General features: G+C 42.1%; 2 protein-coding genes across 7 annotated transcripts in view; one reads left to right on the top strand and one right to left on the bottom strand.

The window, feature by feature from the left end:
• The window catches only part of CENPP (centromere protein P), a 366,797-nt gene that overhangs the window by 84,855 nt on the left and 257,872 nt on the right, over positions 1–24,070 (bottom strand). The window lies entirely within an intron of this gene.
• Positions 21,256–24,070, top strand: part of ECM2 (extracellular matrix protein 2) — a 46,882-nt gene continuing 44,067 nt past the window's right edge. For 2 of the 4 annotated variants that reach the window (XM_033926051.1, XM_033926048.1), the window contains exon 1: positions 23,010–23,128. The gene's annotated coding sequence lies outside the window, so the exon portion shown is untranslated. Of the gene's footprint in view, positions 21,570–23,009; positions 23,129–23,680; positions 23,929–24,070 lie in introns of those variants that run through there. The other 2 variants (XM_033926050.1, XM_033926049.1) reach the window with 2 other exon arrangements.

Genomic DNA, 24,070 nt, shown 5'->3' with positions numbered 1-24,070 from the left:
CGTCGTAGACAGCGTGGAACAGGTACAGACGCAGCTGAGATAAGTTGGACATGAAAGTGGCAAACCCCTCCTTGTGGGAATCCGGCAGGACCCTTTGATAACGAGGCAAGTCTTTGACCATGCTTCGAAGATAAGAGGAGAATGTAAAGGCATAATTAAGGACCCTGGTAGCCATCAATGAGTTGGAATAGAGGCGACGACCAAACTTGTCCAGGGTCCGTCCCTCCCGTCCGGGTGGGACCGCCGCCAAAATCTTAGCGGGCTGCGACTTTTTCAGCGCCGACTCCACCAGCAATGACTGGTGAGACAGTTGTGCTTTATCGAAGCCCTTCCATGGGATGGTCCGGTACTTGGACTCCATCTTAGAAGGCACCGCTGTGACTGTAAGAGGGGAGTCCAAATTTCTCAGGAAGGTCTGGTGGAGGACCTTATTGAGAGGCAGGCGAGGAGTTTCTCTCGGGGGAGTGGGCAGGTCTTGTTCCTCCAAAAACTCCTTCGTATACTGAGACCCAGCAAGCAAGTCCAGGTCTAAGGCCCTTGCCATATCCTGCACAAATTTTGAGAAGGAAGAGGGCCTAGCAGGCGGGGAAGGAGTACGCGAGGTCCGAGCCGCCAAGAAGGAGGGGGAGGCCTCGCGGGAATACCGAGGCTCCCTACCAGACCCCGATCCCCAGGAGGCCGTACCGAGCGACCTCGAAGGGGTCGGGGACCGCCTTTGCCCCGAGGAGCCCTTGGGGGAAGTCCCCGGGGTATGAGGAACCGAGGCCCGTCCCCTCCGTCTCGGCGAGGAGTCTCTCAAAGCCCTTCCTCCGGGGGTGCGGAAGAGCCTCGGATTATCGAGGCGGAGCTCCGAGACACGTAATGTCTCCCCCCCTCCCGGTCGGCGAGAAGCGACCGCGTCTCAGAGGGGAAGCACGAGAACGCTTGGGTTTCCTTGGCCAACGCCTCGTTCGAGGCCGACTCGAGGGCGAGGAGCCCCGGGAGGACCTCGAGGAAGAGGACGTGGAAGAGATCCTCCTAACCCGACGCACCTTGTCCCGAGGCCTGACACTCCTCTCAGGCTGGTCAACCGAGATCGAGGGCAAGGTCGGGGTCGAGGTCGGCAGACTCCCGGGGTCGTAGCCGAAGGCACCGAGGCCGCCGACGCCGGGGCAGTCGAGGCCGGAGCAGTCGAGGCCGAAGCCTGCTGCAGGTGCGCGAGGGCCCCAGACAGCTCCGAGGCAATCAGCGCTCGGAGCAAGTCAAGGAAGACTGGAACCCCCTTCATGGCTGGCAGGTCCGGGGCCGAGGAGTGCTCCCTGGAGAGCGACCTCGTTCTCGAGTATTCCCTCGGGGCACTGGGCTTTGCTACTCGGGGCGGGGCAGAGGACGACCCACCCGCAGTCGAGGAGCCCGAGGATGGCTTCTTCGTTGACCCTGGAGTCGAGGATGGAAGGGAGGACTTACCCGAAGCAGGCTTGGTCGAGGCAGCAGGCTTGGAGGAAGTCGAGGGTCGAGGCGAGGTCGGGGGACCGGAGGCCGAGGTCGGGGCCGAAGCCGAGGCCGACGTCGAGGCCTTCCCCGCTGCGGGGTCCGCAGAGAAGAGCTCCGCCATCCGGGCACGGCGTCGTCGGAGGGCTCTAGTCTGAAAAGTTGAGCACCTATCACAGGACTCGGTAGGATGCTCAGGACCCAGACAAACCAAGCACCACCGGTGAGGATCGGTAATTGAGAGCAACCGATCGCACCGGGTGCACTTTTTAAAGCCCGTCAAGGGACGGGACATGGACACAAAAACTGGCCGGGAACGAACGAGGTCCCGCGGCCGCGGCTACCGGGAGCCCCCGGAGCCGAATCAAAAATTTATTTTTTTTTTTTGACGAAAACTGAAACAAAAGAAAGAAAGAAAAGCAAATTAAGCACAGCGACCATGAAAGAACACACAGCCGCGGTGTCAGAAGGCTAAATTCGAAGAGCACAAATTCCACAGGGCTTCTGGCTCCGTGGAAAAAACTGAACTGAGGACCACGAGGTGGGGATGCGCCCTCTAGTGGGCAAGAAGGCATGCACATGCGTGGTGCAGTGTAGCAAACTTGAAACTTCAATCAAGTTTGCTTGAAAAGCTGTCCGCGCTGGGGCTCCGTAGATGACGTCACCCACATGTGAGAATATCATGCCTGCTTGTCCTGGGATAATACGTAGTTAACTCTTCAAAAGAAGAAATAATGAACGTAAGGGGCCCAGAAGAACCTAGAGCTTTAGCTCAAGCCCATATTAAAAAAGTGAGGCTGAAGTTCCTCTGGAAAGAGGAATGAATCTGGCCTGCTCTAAGACTTAAAGGTAAAGCGTTCCGAAGAAGTAGAGCAATTTAAGAAAAGGCAGTACAAAGAGTATTGTCCAAAAACATCTTGGCAGGTATATGAATTGTAAAAACAGCTTGTGTGCAGGATTTCAGGGAGGTGGAGAAGCACTGCTATAAAGAAGAAGTATATCTGATAACTATTGAGGACATCCATTAATTGAGACACAAAACGTAAGGAGTAGAAGTTTCCACTTGATTGAAGATATGCAAAAAAAAATAAAATAAAATTATAACTGCTACTTTATCTAGTTAATTCTGTAAAAAGCCCATGGAATTTTCAGTTGAAATACACATTCTATCTTCTACCACATGGTAATGATTTTCAGTTCCACCACCCCCAGGGCCAGAGTGGAACTAGTCTACCTAACACGAAAATCTCAGCCTTCCTGTCCAAAACCGAAGATTTCTTCAAAAGTTCATTGATCACAAAATTCTTGGCTTTATATTTTTTGCAACGTATTCCTATCATATTTTCTATTAAGCACTAGGTTAACAGAAGCAGCCAGTAACCTATAAAACAAAATGGTTTGATCTTGACATTAATAACACTATTATTAAAATAGCAGCTGAAAACACCACAATTTGCAATGGAGAAAACATGAAGTCATGGGCAAAACACCATCTTTGGTTAATAGCAAAACCACAGTCAAAGTTTATTATTTCCAAAAGCAGTTTGGTCACTTAAGTTGCCAATTTGTTGGGAGTTTTTTTCATTTTTTCAGACATTGCCTCAGTAAAAAAGAATTCTACCCTTTGAAGATGGAATTATAGCTACTAATGCAAAGCCTTTCACAAAATATAGTTATATACTTTTCCTCTTTTTATTATTTGAAGATATATAATGTGTATATCTTTAGTATTGATAAACCACATCTGGCACGGAATAATGTGCTTCGAGTTTCTGAGATTTCCAGTTTTTGCTGAATCAGTTAATACATAGCTAGGACCTAATTTAAGTATATAAATCAGAGGTGGGCAATGAGGGCCACAATCCAGTCGGGTTTTTAGGATTTCCCCCAATGAATATGCATGAGATCCATTTTCATACAATGGAGGCAGTGCATGCAAATAGATCTCATGCATATTCATTGGGGAAATCCTAAAAACCCGACTAGATTGCGGCCCTCGTTGCCCCCCCTGATATAAATTCACATATTGCTACATGTTAAGATGGCTTAGTGATGTCTGAATTAAAATTTCTTTATTTAAATGTATGTTAATCTAAGTTGAATGATTAGGTTTACTTAGGTTTAAGCCACACTAGCAATTCTCCCATCGCAAATGTGTCAAAGCCTATAGGAACTGAATGGGCTTCAGCGCATTTGCCAGTGGGGAATCGCTACTGCACCACAGAGGAAGCTTGGCTTTTTGCACTTACATTTCCTATAGGTTCTCCTATACCAAGAACTTCAGTTTCACGGGAAATGCAATGGCCAAGGAAAGAATCTTATTACCCCTGTAAGCTTTCATTATGAAATTTTGTTATCCTTATTGAGATTCAAGATCAAGGCAACTTGGTTTTCTAATATTTTAAGAATTCTCAGAAACTACTTGAAAATGAGTTAAATGGCAGAGAATGACACAGGGGCAAATTTTTCCCCGTCGGAGCTTATTTTCCCGCCCCGTTCCCGAAAGTTCTTTCCCTGTCCCATCCCTGCAAGCTCCGTCCTCATCTGCGCAAGCCTCAAACACTTTAAAATCATAAGTGTGCGAGGCTGGTGCGATTAAGGCAGAGATTACAGGAATGGGACAGGGACAGCGACAAAACTCATGGGGACGGGATGGGGAGAAATCTGTCCCCGTGTCATTCTCTATTAAATGATACTTAAAACTTTTTAAATGTGATAATCACTGGTATGCCCCACTCAAACACTCATCTTATTGTGTCTTTCCTCAAAATTTTGATTTCTTAAAGATGAAAACTAGATGAGTACAGGCTAAATTGTAGGAAATACATTTCACAGTATCATCAAGCCTTAACAGCAGCCAACCCCCTCCCCCCTCAAAAACAAAAATTATTAAAAAATTTATATACTACCTAAAAATCCTAGGCAGTTTACAATCAACATACAAAGTAATTAAAACCAATTCATCTCATATTCAATAAAAGCTGTCCTGCTGCCTACCCTACTTCTACTATTTATAATTTCTATGGTGCTGAAAGGCATTTTAATATTCAATAGATGGTCCCTGCTCAGAAGAGCATACAAACTAATTTGGACAGACAAAGAAGACATCTCAGGGTTGGGGAGATTCTGTTAGAAGAAATGATACAAATGGGTATAGGTATCTGACAGCAGAGTGGGAGTTAAGAGTTGAAAACAGTTCCAAAAAAGTGGGCTTTTAACTTGGATTTGAATACTGCTAGAGATGGGGCGTGATGCATTGACTCTGGCAGCCTGTTCCAGGCATACGGCATAGCAAGAAAGAAGGGACGGAGTCTGGAGTTGGCGGTGGAGGAAAAGGGTACAGGTAAGAGGGATTTACCCGATGAATGGAGTTCATGGGGGGGAGCATTAGGGGAGATAAGTGAATAGAGATTTGGGGGGGCTACAAAGTGAATGTACTTGTGAGTCAGTAAGAGGAGTTTGAACTGTCTATGCTCGTATCACTAAAGCTCAACTTTGCCTTCTCTAAACCTTACAAGTCACAGTAGCATGTCTTCTCTGTAAGGCCAAGAAATCAGACTCCGCTTCTGTGCTTGAGCAAATTGCACTGGCTTCCTGTTGGCCGTTGGGTCCATTTTAAACAGTTATGCCTTACTTTTATCGCTTACTCATAAGGACCTTCATCTCAATACACCATTATACCTTTCTTCACTTACAATTCCATACACTCCGCATCATAATCTCAAATCCCTTGATTCACACTGATTAATTTTACCACAAATCAAGAAAGCTGATTATCAAAAATCTCTTCCTTACTCCCAACGTAATCCGTACTTAAACTGGAACGTACGCAGGTGAGGCTGGACTCATTTAGAGCACTGGTCTTTGACCTAGGGGCCGCCGCATGAGTGGACTGCTGGGCACGATGGACCAGCAGCTCAATTCTTATGTGCTTATGTTCAAATATCTCCTCTGCTTCACCCCTCCCTCTCTTCCTCCTGCTTTATGTCCCCTTTCTCCTTTTTCCTTTATCTGTTTGCTTAACACCCGAATTGTACGTTGCCTTGACCCTATTTAGGCATGGAGCGACTCACAAATGGTAGATTAGATCAGTCTACATGAAACTCGGCTTTCGTCTTTTTTGCTCCCAGACTTTGGAATGATTGGCCTGCTATTATAAGGAATCAGATTCAAGACTTTATTAAAAACATACTTCTTCAATTTAAGACTCCTCAATCAAAACAGAGAACTGCTCTGCCACAGAAACAGGCATTGGTATTCCTGCACGGTAGTGTATTGTCCCCTCTGACCCTTATCCTCTTATGACCTCTCAGTGTTAAAAATGAGCACTTTCCGGTCAATTTTATGGAGTTTTTCTTGTTGTTATTTATATTGCACACTATTCTGATCTGCGTGGCCAGTTAAGGGTGCCGTAAAAAATTCAAAACATTACCATTTATAGGCAAGCCTTACCCAGTCTCTTGTCAGTTAATCAGAACAACTCAAACTCACCCTCTCAAGCATATGGGTCTCTCATTTATTTACAAAGTTTGATATGCCATCCACCAAAGCATAGCAGCAGGGTGGTTTACAAAATAAAAGGCTCAAGGAGTCAAAAAAGAGGAGGGAGGAAAAAAACCTAGGTATCAAATTCTTGCTGGAATAGCAATGTCTTAAGAGATTTTTTAAACATAGTGTAACAGGACCTGGATATAAGATAAAGAGGGAGGGAGTTTCAAAGCTTAAGGCTAGCATAGGAGAAAGCTGTTTCTCGAGTGAGATCAAGCCTCATGATAGGAGGAGGAGAAAGTTGCAAAAGAGATGAATGATATGGCACTAAATTAGATATCTTCCTTCTAACCTGCCTAAATAGCTTACAAAAATCCTAATAAGAAACCCAAACAATAACAGGGCTGCCCAAGTCCGGTCCTCGAGATCTACTGGCAGGCCAGGTTTTCAGGATATCCACAATGAATATGCATGAAAGAGATTTGCCTGCACTGCCTAATTGGTATGCAAATCTCTCTCTCATGTATATTCATTGTGGATATCTTGAAAACCTGGCCTGCCAGTAGACCTCGAGGACCGGACTTGGGCAGCCCTGGTTCATTATTATCACTCAAGTTTCAAGTTGTATCATATTTGATATACCGCTAAAGGAGCCTAAGCGGTTTCCATACAAACTGTATAAAATATAAAATAGGGAAGATGTACAGAGATTGGTAAAAACAATAGACAGACATACTTGACACAAGAGGCAAAAACAATTAGCGGATACATGATAAAATAAAGAGAGTGAAAGGGAGGGTCAGTGGCAGAAGATTGTAAATGAGAAGAGCATAGCAACACGACGGCAGATAAAAGCCAAACGGCCCATCTAATCTGCCCATCCGCAGTAACCATTATCTCTTTCTCTCTCCGAGAGATCCCACGTGCCTATCCCAGGCCCTCTTGAATTCAGACAGTCTCCGTCTCCACCACCTCTTCCGGGAGACTGTTCCACACATCCATCACCCTTTCTGTAATAACCACAGTTAATTATAAAACAATACCACCCCATTACAAAACTGTAAAAAGCTCCCCGTTTTATAATTAACTGTGGTTATTAAGACTTCTTACTGGTTTTGTCTACAACACTTATCATTTGAGGAAGGTGGTGGGGGGAGGTAAGAGAAAGATCTGCCTCTGTGCAAAAAGCATAAATGTGGCTAAAAATACAAAATCAAGTTAAACAACATAGTGTCCATTGAGTGCTATACACTTAGTCCAACAAGTTTCTAATTTTTTCATATCGTAGGAAAAATAGCTTTATGAATAAACTGGACTAAGTGTATAGTATCCCCCTGAAATTCACGCAGGTTACATTCCTGGAGTACCCGCAAATTTCAAAAATTGCAAATACTGTACTGCATTGGATGCGGGGATTAGAGGCAGGAGAGGGCTGCAGAACAGTGCTGGGGGTTGGCATTTCCCACTTCCTCATCCGCTAGCAACCGCCGACCTCTCAAAAACTGAGCCGGAAATAATTTTGGTACACTGTTCGGTCTGCGTCTCCTATAAGCCCTGGGACTTTCTCTGAAGTCATTGTAGTTTAAAAACACACACGGAAAAACCCGCGAATGACTGAGTCTGCCAAGTCGGAACCGCAAATTCGCGGGGGTATACAGTACTTTATAACCCTTAACGGAGACTGTTATTTAGCCTGATTTTTTACCAAACTTTTCAAACCACCCTGATAGTGTACGGTACTCCTCGATTACTGAAAATGCTAAAAACGAAGGAAAGCAGATTTTGGATTAAAAAATTGACTCAAAATCAATTAAAAAGCTATTGCTTAGCTGAAGCATATTGAAAAAAAAAATTAAATACAGTGTTCCCCCGTGAATTTGCGGACTCATTAATTCGCGGTCTGCTCGGACCTCCTCTTCCTGTAGTAATGCTTGTCAAAGCAGCTCCTGATTGGTGTAGCCCGACTTTACTACAGGACGAGGTGGTCGGAGCAGACCGCGAGTGATTTTCTTCATCTGCCGGCACTCCAGCTGTCCTCTCTTGCCTTTTGACAAGTGAAAAACCGCATTTGCGGTTTTTTGAAATTCACGTGGGTTCCTGGAACGGAACCCCCCTGAATTTCGGCGGAGTGCTGTTTATAAATTACAACATGTTCCACTGGATAGGCCAGATTCTGCAAATGGCGCCGTAATTTGTGGCCGCCTGCAAAAATCTATTATCAATAGATGATGGCCTTTTATTTTGATCAAATGTTAAATGAGGGATTGAATGTAATTTGAAGATTTGTGACACAGGGCTGTATTGTTCCAGAGGCACTCTAACCGAGAGCTCTGATCAGCTATATTTGGTCAACGTGTTGTAGTCTTTGTTTATGATCTGTGCAATGTTTTTATGGAATCAGTTGAGGACTGGTAGCAATCAATCTGTTGAGGACATTGCCATTGCAGTCAAGAGGGGATATTCAGTTGTACTGTGCAATTAAGTGCCACCAATTGTCTGGTGGCAGGCCACCGAGTCAGTTTTAACCCCACTGAATTTCTACCCCCGCAATTTTATCAACACCAAAAAACCCCAACACCCCCACAGTTTGAGATCTGAATATAGCTTTACAACCAGAACAAATTTCACAGATGTCCACAAACATTTATGACCATGTTAAAAATAAATTCTTTCCACCGAATAGTTAACTTAATAGACCGTGATATTTTTATTGGACTAAGTGTACAACATGAGTTTGAGGCAACAAAGGTCCCCTTTTCAGAAGTGATGGAAACTATGAAGTCTTGAAAACTCATGCACTACATCCGATTTGTTCATCTACAAACCCATCAGAACCCAAGATTCCAGTTTTCTACAGGACCATCACAGTTAGTAGAATTTTACACCAATGTAAAGCACTGAGCTATGAAAAGGTTCATGTCCATATTCTACTCGTATATCTATTTCACTTTTGCGCTTACACGTGAACCATTCAAGCTCTCGCTTATTTTTTCTTCTTCTTTACCATTTTGATAACATTGTCTACTGATGCTCGAAATGAATCGGGTGCATCCAAAATAGGCTAGAAATGCCCTAGAGAGAAGACAGTACACTTCTCCCTCCGTATTCGCGGTTTCAGCATTTGCAGTTTCGATTATTCACAGTTTTTAGCTTGCTGGCTCCTCCCCCCAAATTACATCAGCTTGGATAAAGAAATCGCTGATTCCCAGCACTTTCTTCACCGTGTTTTGCCTCCTGTTCAGGAACAGACCAAGTCTCCCACCATGTTAGTCACGGTTTCACTATATTCATGATGGGTTTTAATAGAAAACAGCGAATAACATATAAAAAAGTTATTTGCGGGTTCTGTTAATCCCCTATCACAGCGAATATGGAGGGAGAAGTGTACAACATTCTGAGGCCTTAAAAATGCTCTGCGGATTTAAGTAATCATACTGCATATACAGGCTATTAACACTGGTATTCTTTTCAATACCTCCCAAATTAAAAAAAAAAAAAATTTCTAGTTTATTATTTTAGTCTCTGCGTTACAATGAAACGTGCTCTATTGCTCTGTCTACTGACAAGTTAATGAACTATTTATATATAGTATAGCAGTCTCTGTTTAGCATTACATAAGGTCTGAGCTATAGGAATATTTTATTGCACTTCCACACCATAAACCACTAAATTTGGTGGATTTCTTACTGACTGTGGACTTTTATAATCAATGGAATGATTATGAGTAAGCCACAGAATTCTGGACCGGCATGGATGGCTACATTTTGTATAAGAGTGCATAAATCCAGAGAAAAGGCAAACACAAGGGCAAGTGTATATATTTCTCTTTAGAAAGGCTGATTCAACCCCTTTCTGTGTCTGAATTATTGAATGCACTTTGGACTGAAATCTGCTTGTGGGTGGAAGGAAGGAATGCAAGCTGGCATGAGAGTTTTAAAAACAAGACAAAGGTTTCATGCAACAGGCAAAAAAGATCCCCTTATGGGAATATCCTGGAACAACAAAGTAAAAGCAGGCAATATTCATCCAGGAAGAAACATCTCATCCAACAATAACAAGTACCCATTCAGAATTTATGCTTTTATCAGAGTAGAAACAAAGTATCCAATAACAGACAATAAGAAAAAAATGGTGCAGCCAGAGATCTAAAGCTGTCAAACCTAGTGTAACTGACCAAATAAGTGAGGATTTATCTAATATGAACTTCAGAAATGCAAAAGTAGGGTTAGGAGAAGTATCATTTTATATTCTAACCAAGAAAATATGCAGATATAGCAAAACAGTGATTTGATTTTAAAACCTCATATCTTAAATTGCATACACATGCTTATCAGTAACATTATGGCCCAGATTCACTAACCTATCCGGGAAGGTCCGACGAATTCAGGAAAGAAAAATATGCAGATGGGGGACGATCGGAGGAACGCCTCCATCTGCCTGCATGGATCGCTGTTGTGCGATCTGTATACTTGCGCAGACCATCTGTAGATGGTCTGCATGTGCCCGTTGGAACCGCAATCTTTTTTTTTTTTTACTGAATCTCTGGGCCGGCTTTTTTATTTTTCTTTTGCCTGTGGTTTTAACCTGCTAGAAGCCCGCGGGTTAATAATAATAATTTATTTCTTATATACCGCCAAAGCCGTAGAAGTTCAAGGCAGTTTACAATAAAGAAGGCTGGACAAACAGCGAAAATTGGTACATTCAGCAAAAGAAAATACAATTGAGAGGGCTAGACAATCAGCGCATATAATATAATATAAGAAGGACTAGACAGTCAGCGGATATTGGTACAGTCAGCGAATGGAGATACAATTAAAGGGAAACAGGATGCAGGTATAATATAATATAGGGGCCATATGTAAAGGTGAGTAGGGAACGGGAGGCTAAGAGCTCTTGGGAACAAGGGGACGGGCATAGGGGAGTTAGGCTATAAATCGGTTAAATAGGTTAGTTTTTAATAATTTCCTGAAGTTTAGGTAGGATGAGGAGTGCGAAATAATATTGCCCAGCCAATCGTTAAGTTGACCTGCTTGGAAGGCAAGAGTTCTATTTAGGAATCTTTTGTAGTGGCAGTCCTTTAGAGATGGGTGGCTGAACAGGTGGGTTTTACGTGTGGGTCTGGAAGGGCGGTCTAGGATAAAATGGGGAACCAAGTATAAGGGGGCCGAACCAAGCAATGGGAGGCAGATCGGGGCAGCGGGAGGCATTCAGGGCAGCAAGAGATCGGGGCTGACAGGGCAGAGAGCAGGGTGGCAGAAGGCAGGGCAGCCGGAAATGGCTTGAGCGACCGGTCCCCAACAGTCGCTTCTTTTGTGATCAGCCAGCCCAGTCGGTGTGCCTGAAAAATGTTGGTGAATCGCTGCCTTGCTAGATTTGCAAGCCATTTCCCTAATTTGCATGTGTGGATCAGATCGGGTGCGGCCAGAAGGTTAGTGAATCGGGTCGGGGTCGCAAACCGATCGGTTCACAATTAGTTTGTTTATTAAAAATGTCTTATACCACTTAATCTAAAATTCAAAGTGGTGTACAATAAAATCTATTATCAGCATACAATAACACAAAAACAGAAGATTAAAAACAAAACAAAAATACATACACCAGACAAAGTAAAACAAGAAGGAAAATGGAGGAACTACAATAAGGAAAGAACAATTAAGGGAAGAACAATATGGAGAGGGATAACCTGAGATTACTGCTCTTATGAGGCAGTTGTATATCAAAAGCATCTAAGAATAAGAAAGTCTTCAACTTTATCTTAAAAGGGCCTACGGAAGTTTCTTCCCTTATGTAATTGGGAATGGAAATCCAAAAGGAAGGTGCAGTCACTGAAAAATTATTGGATCTTAAAGTGTTAATATATTTTAAGGAAGGTCAGTCAGTGGAGCCACCAGAACTTCCTCAAGTTCCTTCAGCACCATCGGATGTACAACATCTGGCCCTATCACTTTGTCTATCTTTATTTTGCAGCTAAAATTTAATGCTAAGTAATGCAAGGTCATGCATTTGGGCTGCAAAAACCCAAGGGAAAGGTACAGATTAGGGAGTGAAGAGTTTATGTGCACGACAGAAGAGCGGGGCTTGGGTGTGATTGTATGTGATGATCTTAAGGTGGCCAAACAGGTTAAAAAGGTGACAATGAAAGCTAGAAGGATGCTAGGTTGCATAGGGAGAGGTATGGCTAGTAGGAAAAAGGAGGTATTGATGCCCCTGTATAAGACTTTGGTGAGACCTCATTTAGAATATTGTGTACAATTCTAGAGGCTGTACCTTCAAAAAGATATAGAAAGGATGGAGTCAGTCCAGAGCACAGGTATCAAACTCAAGCCCCGCTGGGCACATCTGGCCCGCCTGGTCATTTTATGCAGCCTATGGTCCGATGCCTCCAGTGTTATCTTGTGGCTGGCTCCCTCCTCCTCACAGCCACAATGTGCATGAAGCCGCGTGCAGTGGCTCCTCACGCGTCCCGCGCCTCTTCCAGAACCATTCCCTTTGACATTGCAATGTCAGAGAGAAGGCTTCCGGTTCAGGTGCAGGAGAGTGGGACTTATCTTTATCTGCGCCTGCCGGCGTCCAGGAAAAAATGACTAGCACCACTGCTGACACTCTGCCAATCTATTGGATTTACAGTATACGCGTATGCAGACGATATCCAATTATTACATCCTGTTAACACCAAAAACCCGCAAGAAATAATATCAATAAATGAGAAATTACATCAAATTTATGACTGGCTTGAAACCAATAGACTTGCTTTAAACATTCAAAAATCAAATCTTATGTTCTTTCCCTGGAAAGATGATGAAACACTTTCTTCTGCTATAACTATTAAAGGCATTTCGTTAAAAATGACTAATAATGTTAGAATACTTGGCGTTACCTTGGACAATAAATTGTCTTTTCACGATCATGTAAGTCAAGTCGTAAGATCTACGTTTTATAGACTTCGTCAGATCCGATCAATATCTAAATTTTTATGTTCAAAATCATTGAATATCTTAATTCATTCACTTGTAGTGTCTAAATTAGACTACTGTAATGCACTATTTACAGGCTTGTCACAAAAAGAAATTAAACGATTACAAATAATCCAGAACGCCGCTATTAAATTAATCTATAAGGCTAAAAAATTCGATCATGTCACACCTCTACTCAAGAAAGCCCACTGGCTCCCAATAGCACATAGAATAGTATTTAAACAATGTTTAATCATTTTTAAAGCTTTAGAACACAAAACTCCTGCCTTTATATTTAGACATTTAATACCCTATACTACCTCTAGAGCTCTTAGATCTCAAGACCAGCAACTTTTAGCTATTCCCTCACTAAAGGTTATTAACACAAGGCGTAATACTATCTTTTCCATAACAGCCCCACAATCCTGGAACAATCTTCCATTGTACCTAAGACAGGAAAAAAACTTAACAAAATTTAAGTCAGAACTTAAAAGTTTTCTATATATTGACGCCTTTAATAACTAATTCTTCCTTTTTTCTTTCCGCATCCATAACTTAAAGGTCAATTTGTCTTTGTCCCCCTTCCTATTGTTTTTTCCCTGAATTTAATTAAATATTTTAAATTCGAATTAGTGATTGTATTATCGAATGTAACCATTAAATAATTTTTCCTTATGTTTCACTACAACCTATTTAAATTATCTTTAAATGTAATGTTATATGTGTTATTTGTATTTTAGATAACTGTTTGTTTAATTTAATAATTGTAAGTGTGTCACCAACTATTTTATTTGTACATCGCCTTGAATTTTGAATAGGCGATAAATCAAAAATACCTAATAAACTTGGATAAACTTGGACTGTTCAATAACTGATCTCCATCGAGAGAAATGTACGCTGGTGTTGAGTAGATGATCTATCACAGACAATATCCCCTATATTTACTCCAGACCCTTGATAAAGCCATGTAAACAGGCGAAACGGGTCCCGTCAGGGATGGGGATTTAGTGAACAGTATCCTGTGAGATCTGGACGCCGGCAGGCACAGATAAAGATAAGTCCCACTCTACAGTTTTGCAATCATCTAAATAAGGTTTTGCATAAAGTAAAAAGAAAAAAATTTATTAAAAAAGAAAATCCTATTTATAAAAAATATTTATTTATTTATCATTCAATGTAATGTGAATAAGAGGTTTTTTGGGTCGATGATAAGACAACGGAACCCCTTACATATGCAAACTAAATTTATTCCTTGTGGATTGTTTGAGGGGCTACTGAGACCCTTTATTCCTCTGAAATGAGCACACTAGTCTTTGACTTATATTAGAGACTCTATTTTTACTGGTATCTCATCCACATCTTTCTTGGTGAAGACCAAAGCAAAAAATTAATTTAATCTCTCATGGTCTTATCTTCCCTGAGTGCCATTTTTAACCCTTGGCCATCTAGCAGTCCAACTTGATTCTTTTCCCGTTTTTTCCCATAGCTGATTGGAAGGTTTGGATAAGTTCCTGGAGGAAAAGTCCATAGTTTATTATTGAGAAAGACACGGGGGAAGCCATGGCTTGCCCTGTATCGGTAGCACAGAATATTGCTACTCTTTGGGCTTTGGCCAGGTACTAGTGACCTGGATTGGCCATCGTGAGAACGGACTACTGTGCTTGAAGGACCATTGGTCTGACCCAGTAAGGCAATTCTTATGTTCTTGCTTCAAATGAGACCCCAAAGCTTGCAACCATGCTTTATGTGGGAGAAATGAAGGGCAAATCAACCACAGCCTTGAAAACCTGCAACCCTCCTGCTCAGAAAAATGGAACATGGTCAACAACAAAGTGAGTCAGAGACTAGTGAGGTTAGAATGATTGCTGGAGCCAGGCTAGAGAGGCAGGGCAGACAGAAAGAGAAGAGCTAAGGAAAGGGGTAAAGAGAGATTGACTGATAAGAATGAACTGATGCTCAGAATGTTGGAGGTAGATGGGAATCAAGGAGTGTGGGAGGAGAGAAGGTGGATTAAGATATTCTCCTAATATCTTTTCCTTTAAAAAAATATATAAAATCTTCATCTGTGACAAAAAGTGGAAGAAAATGGTTGATAAAACAAATCTTCGCTTTGTTGACATATGAAGTAGGAAATAACAGAAAGGAATTTATTGCCATTAATTTTACCGATGTAATGAATTGCTCAGATGGCTCCTAAAATCCTAAGAAATTTCAACTACATAAAAAATGATACATTTCTGGAAAAGAAGTTAGGTTTTGTCTTCATTAGCCAAAAATTGCAGAATTAGCTTTATGAAATTACCATGTGGTCTCCCCTTCTAGTCAAGCTTTCTCACTTAGTGGTTTGGATGGAATTGCTTCCATCATTTTAAGGATGCCCACAGAGATGATGATGGACTTCTCAGCTTGCTTACAGTAAATCTCAGAGAAAGAAAATGCATGCAACATACATTTAATAAAAAAGGGAAGGAAAAATCTAGAAATACTATACAATGCTTCTCCTCATTGCGTTTGGAACTAAATTTTTTATCCCATGGAAGCCAAAAAGGTTGGAATGAAACCTAAATAAAGTGAATCTGTTCCTTGTGATACTGAATTTCCTTCAGTACTACTGATGGCAGGAATCAGAAAATGACTAGTTAATATTTGCTGAAATTCACCACAGGAACTCTCTCATTCTTTCCACTTTCCCCTACCCTCATTCCATCAGTTAATCTCACTCTATCTAACCCTACTTAACCCACCCCTCTCTCTTTGTGGAGAAGAATGTGGTGTAGTGGTTAGAGCTAGAGCCTCAGCATCCCGAGCTTGTGGGTTCAAACCCTGTGCTGCTCCCTGTGCTCCCTCTCATGACAGACAGCGGAAAAGAGAGCCTCCTTCCTCTAAGGCTGTACATACTGCTCATTCTAGCAAAACTCCTCCCAAAGGCAATGCCTGTAGATATAGATGTACTAAGACATTGGTCTCCAATGCGCGGCTCCCAAAGTCATCCTTTGTGGCCCTCAAATAGTTTATCGAAATGTTCCTCAAGTCCTGGAAATCTGTTCAATTCAATCTTACCTGCTTTAATAGTGCACTAAATGTAAATGAATTGCTGTAGTCTGGACATGGACAAAGGCCAGTGTAGGGAAGGTGTAGGACCTACTATGCCTATGCCATATGTACATATGGCCACAGGAAAGGTCAACGGTCAGGATTCATTTTTTGATACATGTGTACTGCAGTGGTATGACAAAACTAGAGAAACCATGAAACACTTTTATTCAGAGCATGGTTTTGCTAAACACAGCAAAGTGCGTGATGGAAACAGAATGTTGAATGATGCATTTAACTATTGTAGTATAGGCTTACATGTGTTAGCTTGAAATCTTTTGGTGGCCTTCAGAGCTTTCTTGTATTCACACTATGGCCCTTTACTTGAAAAAGGTTGGATAGTACTGTACTAAGGGCTTTTGAGCCAGCAGTTTCTTCCTGATCCTCCAAACCTTGCTCTCATTTCAAAACATTGCTGGGATCTTCATTCACAAGTATCCAGGGATTTCCCCCTCATTTTATATCGTTCCTTTAACCCAACTAACCCTATCGTTGCAGGTCCTGGACTGGGATCATCCAATACAGCTCCTTCCAGAACTTTGCAATCACGTAACCGGAATTTGGCCACTAGTACATACTAGAGAAAAAGGCACTGGGGAAGGGGCGTGTGCGAGCGCTCTGAGGACGACTGTGCCCGGGGTGGACCACACACCCCTTATTACGCCTCTGTACCTGTATAAATGACAGTACTGTAGATTTATGTGTACACACGTGACATTCTGTTACAGGACTGCCCTTTTAATGTGGTTTGTGCTAACCACATATTTAATGAAGCTCCTTTTGATATTTTGAGCAATATGCTGCACTGGGCTACGGTACAGCTAACTTGATGGTAACTGTGTGCTAAACACAAGCGTTAATACCCTTTAGTGAATAGCAGCTTGTTGCATTGCTGTTAAATTGTTTTGGGTCTGTGTTTGCAAAAAGAAAAAAATAAATAAATCAAAAATAAATCGAGAAACAATGTGGGACATATGAAGGCAAAAAATGTTTGGACCCATATAGTTTCCAAAACACGATTAAGCGATCATTATAAAGATATAACCAGGTTTGTCCCAAGTTTTAAACCACAACAGCTGTTACCCATATACCTCTCTGCCAAACCTTAGCTTGATATCATGAACCAGAGAGAATGAATAACAAAATCTGTTAAAAATATTAGGATTTCTTCAGCAGGCAAGGAAACTTGAAAATGCAGTACTAATAAAGTAGATGCTTAGTTCACGTTTCATGAACTACTGTAGTACCTTATTGTAGTACCTTTGATGCTGAGCAATGCATGGTGCTTTTTAACTAGAGAGAAAGCTAAATTAGGATGAGTAAGCTTGTATCACAAAAACACACGATAGAAACATTACAGCTCATATCTCTACTCCTAAATCAACACAATACAAAAAGCTGGTGTTTCCAAGAGGGTTGATATTCAGAGCAATTTCACTGGCCATTAACTCCTGGATGGCTAAATTGCCTGTTTGGGGCTAACTACTAATTTTCAAAGCACTTAACTGGTTAGTGCCACTGAAATTAACCTATTAGTGCTGAACGGCAAATTAGCTCTTTTGGGGACATTCCAGAGGGCAGAATCAACACTATGCTGGCAGTCCTTAATGTAAAAATGGTACTGACAATAGCAGTGAAGGAGAAGCCTAATGGTTAGTGCAGAGGTCCAAGTACCTGGGAAACTGGGTTCGAGTCCCACTACAGCTCCCTGTGACTCTGGACATAAGAATAGAAGAATTACCGCTGCTGAGTCAGACCAGTGGTCCATCGTGGCCAGCAGTCCGCTCACGCGGCAGCCCTTAGGTCAAAGACCAGCGCCCTAACTGAGACTAGACCTACCAGCGTACGTCCATAACAAGTCACTTAATCTTCTGTTGCTCCAGGAACAAAATAAGTGCCTTTACATAATATTTAAACTACTTTGATTGTTTGTAACCACAGAAATGAGGTATGGGTGGACCAGGAACCCACGTTCGACCCCCTTGAAATCCAACCAAATTTTACAGGGGTGTTGTCTAGGTCTCAAATGAAACTCTGCAAAAATTTTCAGATCTATCTCAATTTGGTCAGGAGCTAGGGGTGGTTGAACAAAAGCAATTGATCCACTCCCATGCCTCGTGTGACCTAAAACGTCAACTTTGCTTAAGCACTGCGGCAGAAGGAAACTACCCAGGAGTCTGAAATTTCGCAGTTTGGTACAACGCCTTGGGGCAAATTTCTGTGCCAAGTTTGAAGTCTTTTGCAAACGTGTTTCCATTTCTACAGGTCAGCAAACTAGGCAAAAAAATTCATGAATGAATATTTTTGGTACAGTTTGGCTCCATACTGCTGCTGGTAGGTAAGTCAGCTGAGGGTACAACTTTACCAGCAGACATGTAGCATGAGGTACTTCCCAGATTTGCAATATGAGCTTTTACAGTCAAGTGAAGCTGAAGATATGACCATCCCAAAAATATGGATTTATGCATTTATACAAATTTTCACTGTTTTTCAGATTCAAATATCTCTAATGTGTAGGGTTGTTAAATATCATTTGAAAGAGCAGTGGAACGATAGTGGAACAGCAATGGAGGAGGATCTACTAGATGGAATTTAGAAGAATACCAAGACAGAAGACAGCCTTGAAAAAGGGCACAGGGACAGACGTCAAACCCATTTCATCCTTACCTTTCCCCATAAACTTCAGAATGTGCTATTTCATTTAATTATGCTACAGGTAGGGAGCTATTTTCAAATAATAAATTGCAATTTTATTAATTTGGAAATATTAATAGGGAAGAACACATACTTTGTAAGTGGGTCTCTTCCAGGGCCTCTAATGAAATTATAAAATATAACAACATTAAGAATATACTTACTGGGTCAGACCAATTGTTCATCAAGCCCAGTAGCCCGTTCTCATGATGGTCAATCCCTTATGCCCGTATTAAGGAGCAAATGCTCTTAATGACATTTAGCCAAATAGTCCGCCCACTGCATTCCATAGAAACTGCCCTTACTAAAACATCCAATGACCTGTTCCTGGCTAGATCCAGAGTCTCTCCTCATTCTTCTCAATTTATCTGCAGCCTTTGATACTGTTGATCACCACCTACTCCTTGATATGCTGTCCTCACTGGGATCCCTGCATTCTGCTGTCTCCTGGTTTTCTTCCTATCTCTCCCATTGTACCTTCAGTGTATATAACAGTGGTTCCTTCTCCACAGCCATCCCACTATCAATTGGTGTACCTCAAGGCTCTGCCCTGGGACCACTCCTCTTCTCAATCTACACCTGCTCATTTGGAGCACTTATCTCCTCTCATGGTTTCCAGTATCACCTCTATGCTGACGACTCCCAGATCTACCTCTCCGCTGATGAGGATCCTCAAGCTCTATCAGCTGAAGACTTCCTCCAAAGGTTGTGAAAACTCCCTTTTACCAAGCTTGGTTAAGCAGCAGCAATGTCCCTAAGTCACAGATGCAGGCACCTCAGTGGTTTAAGGATGCTGCCAACGACAGTCACACTTGGAAGAAGGGAGTTCCAGCCACCTTTGGAGGAGGATATCAGCTGGCGGGTGCTTGGGAATCCCCATCAGCTACAGCAAAGGTCAGGGCCAATGCTGGTGCATAGAGAAGAAAGTAAAGGAGGACTCGCCGAGTCCCATTCCTTCAAACACCCCACCTGTCATTACTATCACGCTGACAAACCCTCACCAAATACAGAACAAGGGATCACAAATTAGAAACAAAAATAAGTAAACACAAATTGAACTGGGAACCCCCAAAATTTAAACTCTGCCATTCTATGAGTGGCAGAGCTGTTACCATCATGGCCAGCACTAAAAACACTAGCGTAGTTTTATAAAGGGGGGGGTTAACTAGCTAATAGCTACTTTTGACTTTTGACCAGTTAAATCCCTTTGAATATCAACCCCTTAAAATTCCAAAAATTAAAATATTCAGATCACCAAATCAAAAAACTTATTACTACCTTTATCTGCCAATTTTATTTTTCTAACAGAAATATAGAAATATGATGGCAGATAAAGGCCAAATGGCCCATCCAGTCTGCCCATCCACAGTAACCATTATCTCTTCCTCTCTCTAAGAGATCCCACATGCCTATACCAGGCCTTTTCTTTCAGGAGATTGTTCCATGCATCTACCACCCTTTCTGTAAAAAAGTATTTCCTTAGATTACTCTGGAGCCTATCACCTCTTAACTTCATCCTATGCCCTCTCATTGCATTGTTTACTTTCAAATATAAGAGACTCGACTCATGCACATTTACATTACGTAGGTATTTAAACGTCTTTATCATATCTCCCCTCTCTCACCTTTCCTCCAAAGTATACAGATTGAGATCTTTAAGTCTGTCCCCATACGCCTTATCACGAAGACCAGGCACCGTTTTAGTAGCCTTCCTCTGGACCAACTCCATCCTTTTTATATCTTTTTGAAGGTGTGGCCTCCAGAATTGTACACAATATTTTAAATGAGGTCTCACCAAAGTCTTATCAATACCTCCTTCTTCCTACTGCCAATACTTCCTTTCTCTTAAGTACCCTAGCATCCTTCTAGATTTCGCTGTCACCTTTTTAACATGTAGGCCACCTTAAGATCATCACATACTATCACACCCAAGTCCTGCCATACTGGACTCAGTGCTTACAAATGGGGAAAATGTTTCTGATATTACAGAGGGTGATCATCTGGCATCCAGTGTTTAATATTAACATAGTTTTATAGAGAGGGCTCATAAAAAAGTAAAGGTTCTAGACTTTAAAAAAAACAACTAATTTTGTTAAAATAGGGGACTATGTCATGGGATTCTTGTCTGGATGGGAACATCTGGAAGAAGTAGGGAAGCAGTGGGCAAAACTAAAAGGAGCGATTGTAAGGGCAATAAACCATTTTGTAAGGAAAGTAAGTAAAAGTAAGAAGGGAAAAAGAGGCCTCTTTGGTTCTCAAAAGCAGTAGCTGAGAAGGTAAGGAAAAAAAGGTTAGCTTTCATAAACTACAGAAGAACACAGAAAAAGGAAGATGGGCAAAAATATCTGGAAAAGTTAGCAGAGGCTGGTTGAGTAGTCAGGAAAGCAAAGATGCAAATGGAAGAAAAAATAGCCAACACAGTAAAATAGAGAAGTCAAAACAAATTTTTTTTAGATATATTAATGATAAGAAGAAGTGGAGAAATATGCAGAAGCTGATAAAGATAAGGTTGAATTGCCTAACAAATATTTCTGTTCTGGTTCACAGTTGAAGCGCTGGGAGTGGGACTGTAGAAGACAAATGCAAATAAGGATGAAGGTGTAGTAATTTTCACACAATTTTCAGAGGATTGTGTTTGATGAGCTAGTTAAACTAAAGGTGGACAAAGTGATTGGGCCAGATGGTGCACATCCGAGGGTACCGAAGGAACTTAGGGAAGTTCTGACGGCTCTGCTGACTGATCTTTTTAAATGCTTCTCTAGAGTTGGGAGTGGTCCAGAGGACTGGAGAAGGGCAAATAAGGTCCCTCTCCACAAAAGTAGAAGTAAGGAAGAAATCGGGAACTACACGCCGATAAGTCTGACTTCTGTGGTAAGTAAATTAATGGAAATACTTTTAAAACAAAGAATGGTGAAGTTTGTGGGATTCAGTAGATTACAGGACCCGAAGCAACATGGGTTCAGCAGAGGCAGGTCTTATCAGACAAATCTTTTCTTTGACTCAGTGACCAAAGAATTGGATAGAGGGACTGTGCTAGATGTGGTGTATTTAGATTTTTAGCAAAGCCTTTGACAGTGTTCCACACAGGCATTGATCCACATAGGCCCAATCACTGCTGCCGGAGCCTTCCACCACCCCCTGTACATTGCCGGCAGGAGGGATGCCCAGTCCCTCTTGTCAACACTCCTCACCCCCTCTGAAAGTTTGCCCCCACCCCTACCAGGACCCCCCCTAACCTGGAATCCATGGCCAGCTGGACAGCTCCTGTCTGTGTCCGGACAGCCTGCCTCTGCTGCAATGGCCTAAAGGCCTGATTGGCCCAGGCGTTTAAGGCCCCTCCTGTAGGAGGGGCCTTAGGCACCTGGGCCAACTGGAATCAGGACCATCTCCCAGTGCATTCTGGGATGCACTGGGAGTGGACTAAGATTCCGATTGGCCAGATCCCCTAGGCCACCCCCCATCGGAGGGGCCTAGAGAATCTGGCCAATCGGAATCTTGCTACGATGAGCTGAGCGGGCACGTCTGCTTACAATATACGCCAGCATTTTGCTGCCCTACATTGTACGCATCTACCGTGGCCTAGAGACATGTATGGCCGTCTAGGTCCACCTAACACTACTTCTGGACCAAGCAACACCCATGCCTAGCTGTAGGCGAGCTTGCGCGCCTCCCTATGCTCCTGGAGATGCCTCCAGTGTAGGTGGCCTGCCTTGGGAGGTTTTTTGTTTTTTTTTAGAAATCGTGTGTCCCGATTGGCTGGTTAGGCAACAGTTAGCCGCCTACACTCGGGCCGCCGTGTATAGAATCCGGGCCTTGGTGCCTATATGTCACTGGGGCTACTTTACAAGTAAACAGACAAATCACACTGTACTCGTTGCTGAATGTGCATCTTCTGACCTGGATATTGTTCAAAGTAATTTTTGTGTTTTTTTGTAATTGCATTTTAGAACTTAGATATAAATGCAAATCCAAGCAAATACCCCCCCAACTATAGCATTTCTAACACAAGAATAGAACTCCAACCAGTAACCTTCATTAAATAGATATTCTTGGTAGGGGATGAAGAAAAATTATCATCCTAACTTGAGATAAAAGAGAGACAGATTCAACCCCAAATGATTGTACAAAGTGTCTAGTAGATAGGTATTATACATGTCATGACCAGGAATTACAACAAACTAAATTACGGTACCATACATACCACAACTTGTTTAATTTGTACATCTTCAAAACACATTAACACCCCCCTCCAAAAAAAAAAAAAAATGTTTTTAAGGCTAAGGCTGCAGAATACACAGGCACATCCATTCTCTTTAAACATTTCTCCTAGTTGAGGCAAAGCAGACAAAGTCTGACAAGCCCTCTGCAGTCTACAGAAACCCAAGCTAAGCCTGAGGGAACTGGTCTTACTTGCAGACTTAAATCTTGTGGTAAAGTACCCTGTCCTTTCTATTCTTTTCATACTCGGGGTTCATATGTTTGCCGTAGTTTAGCTTATAGAGACCTATATGCTTTGGTGTCGTGTTTCAGAGTATGATTACGCTTGCAAAATAAAAGGTCAAGAAAGAAAGAAATTAAAGGGATATGAAACGGTTTCCGTTATCCTTCTGTGCAGCATGTTTTGATTTCATCAAATGTACATTTAAAAATTGCATTTTTATTCCTTGGGGATCACTAAGTATCATTTTCCAGTCTACTGTGTGTGGTGAAGAGGAGGAGGAAGGGGAGAGGAGTGGTTATGAAAATACACTGAATTTAGGGAAAATTTTGGTTCGTTCAAGTACAGCAATCAGAGACTACATAGAAACTGTTATGTTTGGATATCTGGGCAATCCCACTTGGAAATGACATTAGCTGCAAATGTTTTCCAGGTCCTTCGAAAATCTTCTATAAGCATACTACTGTATGTGGCAAAAGATTTTCCAGCTGTGCCTTGTCATCCAAAGGACCAACATGCATTGTACTAGTTTCTACTCATCCCTCAATGAGGCTTTTGCTTTTCGTCTTCACAAAACAGTAGACTGTTTCCTTCTGCACAGTTCAGAACGATCATAACCTCAGGGGAAGACGCTACTTCCAAGCCTTCCTAAGAAACCAGCTAGCATGTCTGAACATCCCCTATTCTCTATCTTGTTTTTATAAAAAAAAAAAAATAGCCTGATTTTGTTCCATTTTGCAACTGGATCCTAAATGATACCAAGCAGAATCTGCAGTTAGGTTAGATTTCCAGGTAAACATCCTTTTCAATTTTAAACTACTGCTTTAGCATGGTACTTAAAGCAGAATGGTTACAACTGCAATGTGTTATATTTGGCTATTTTGCATGTTTAGCACTTAACTAAATTCTAGGAATGTGCAACTATTAGGTTAAT

Source organism: Geotrypetes seraphini, chromosome 17, assembly GCF_902459505.1.
Source record: "Geotrypetes seraphini chromosome 17, aGeoSer1.1, whole genome shotgun sequence".
In the NCBI taxonomy this organism is placed as follows: domain Eukaryota; kingdom Metazoa; phylum Chordata; class Amphibia; order Gymnophiona; family Dermophiidae; genus Geotrypetes; species Geotrypetes seraphini.
This window is presented reverse-complemented; position numbering and strand designations above follow the sequence as displayed.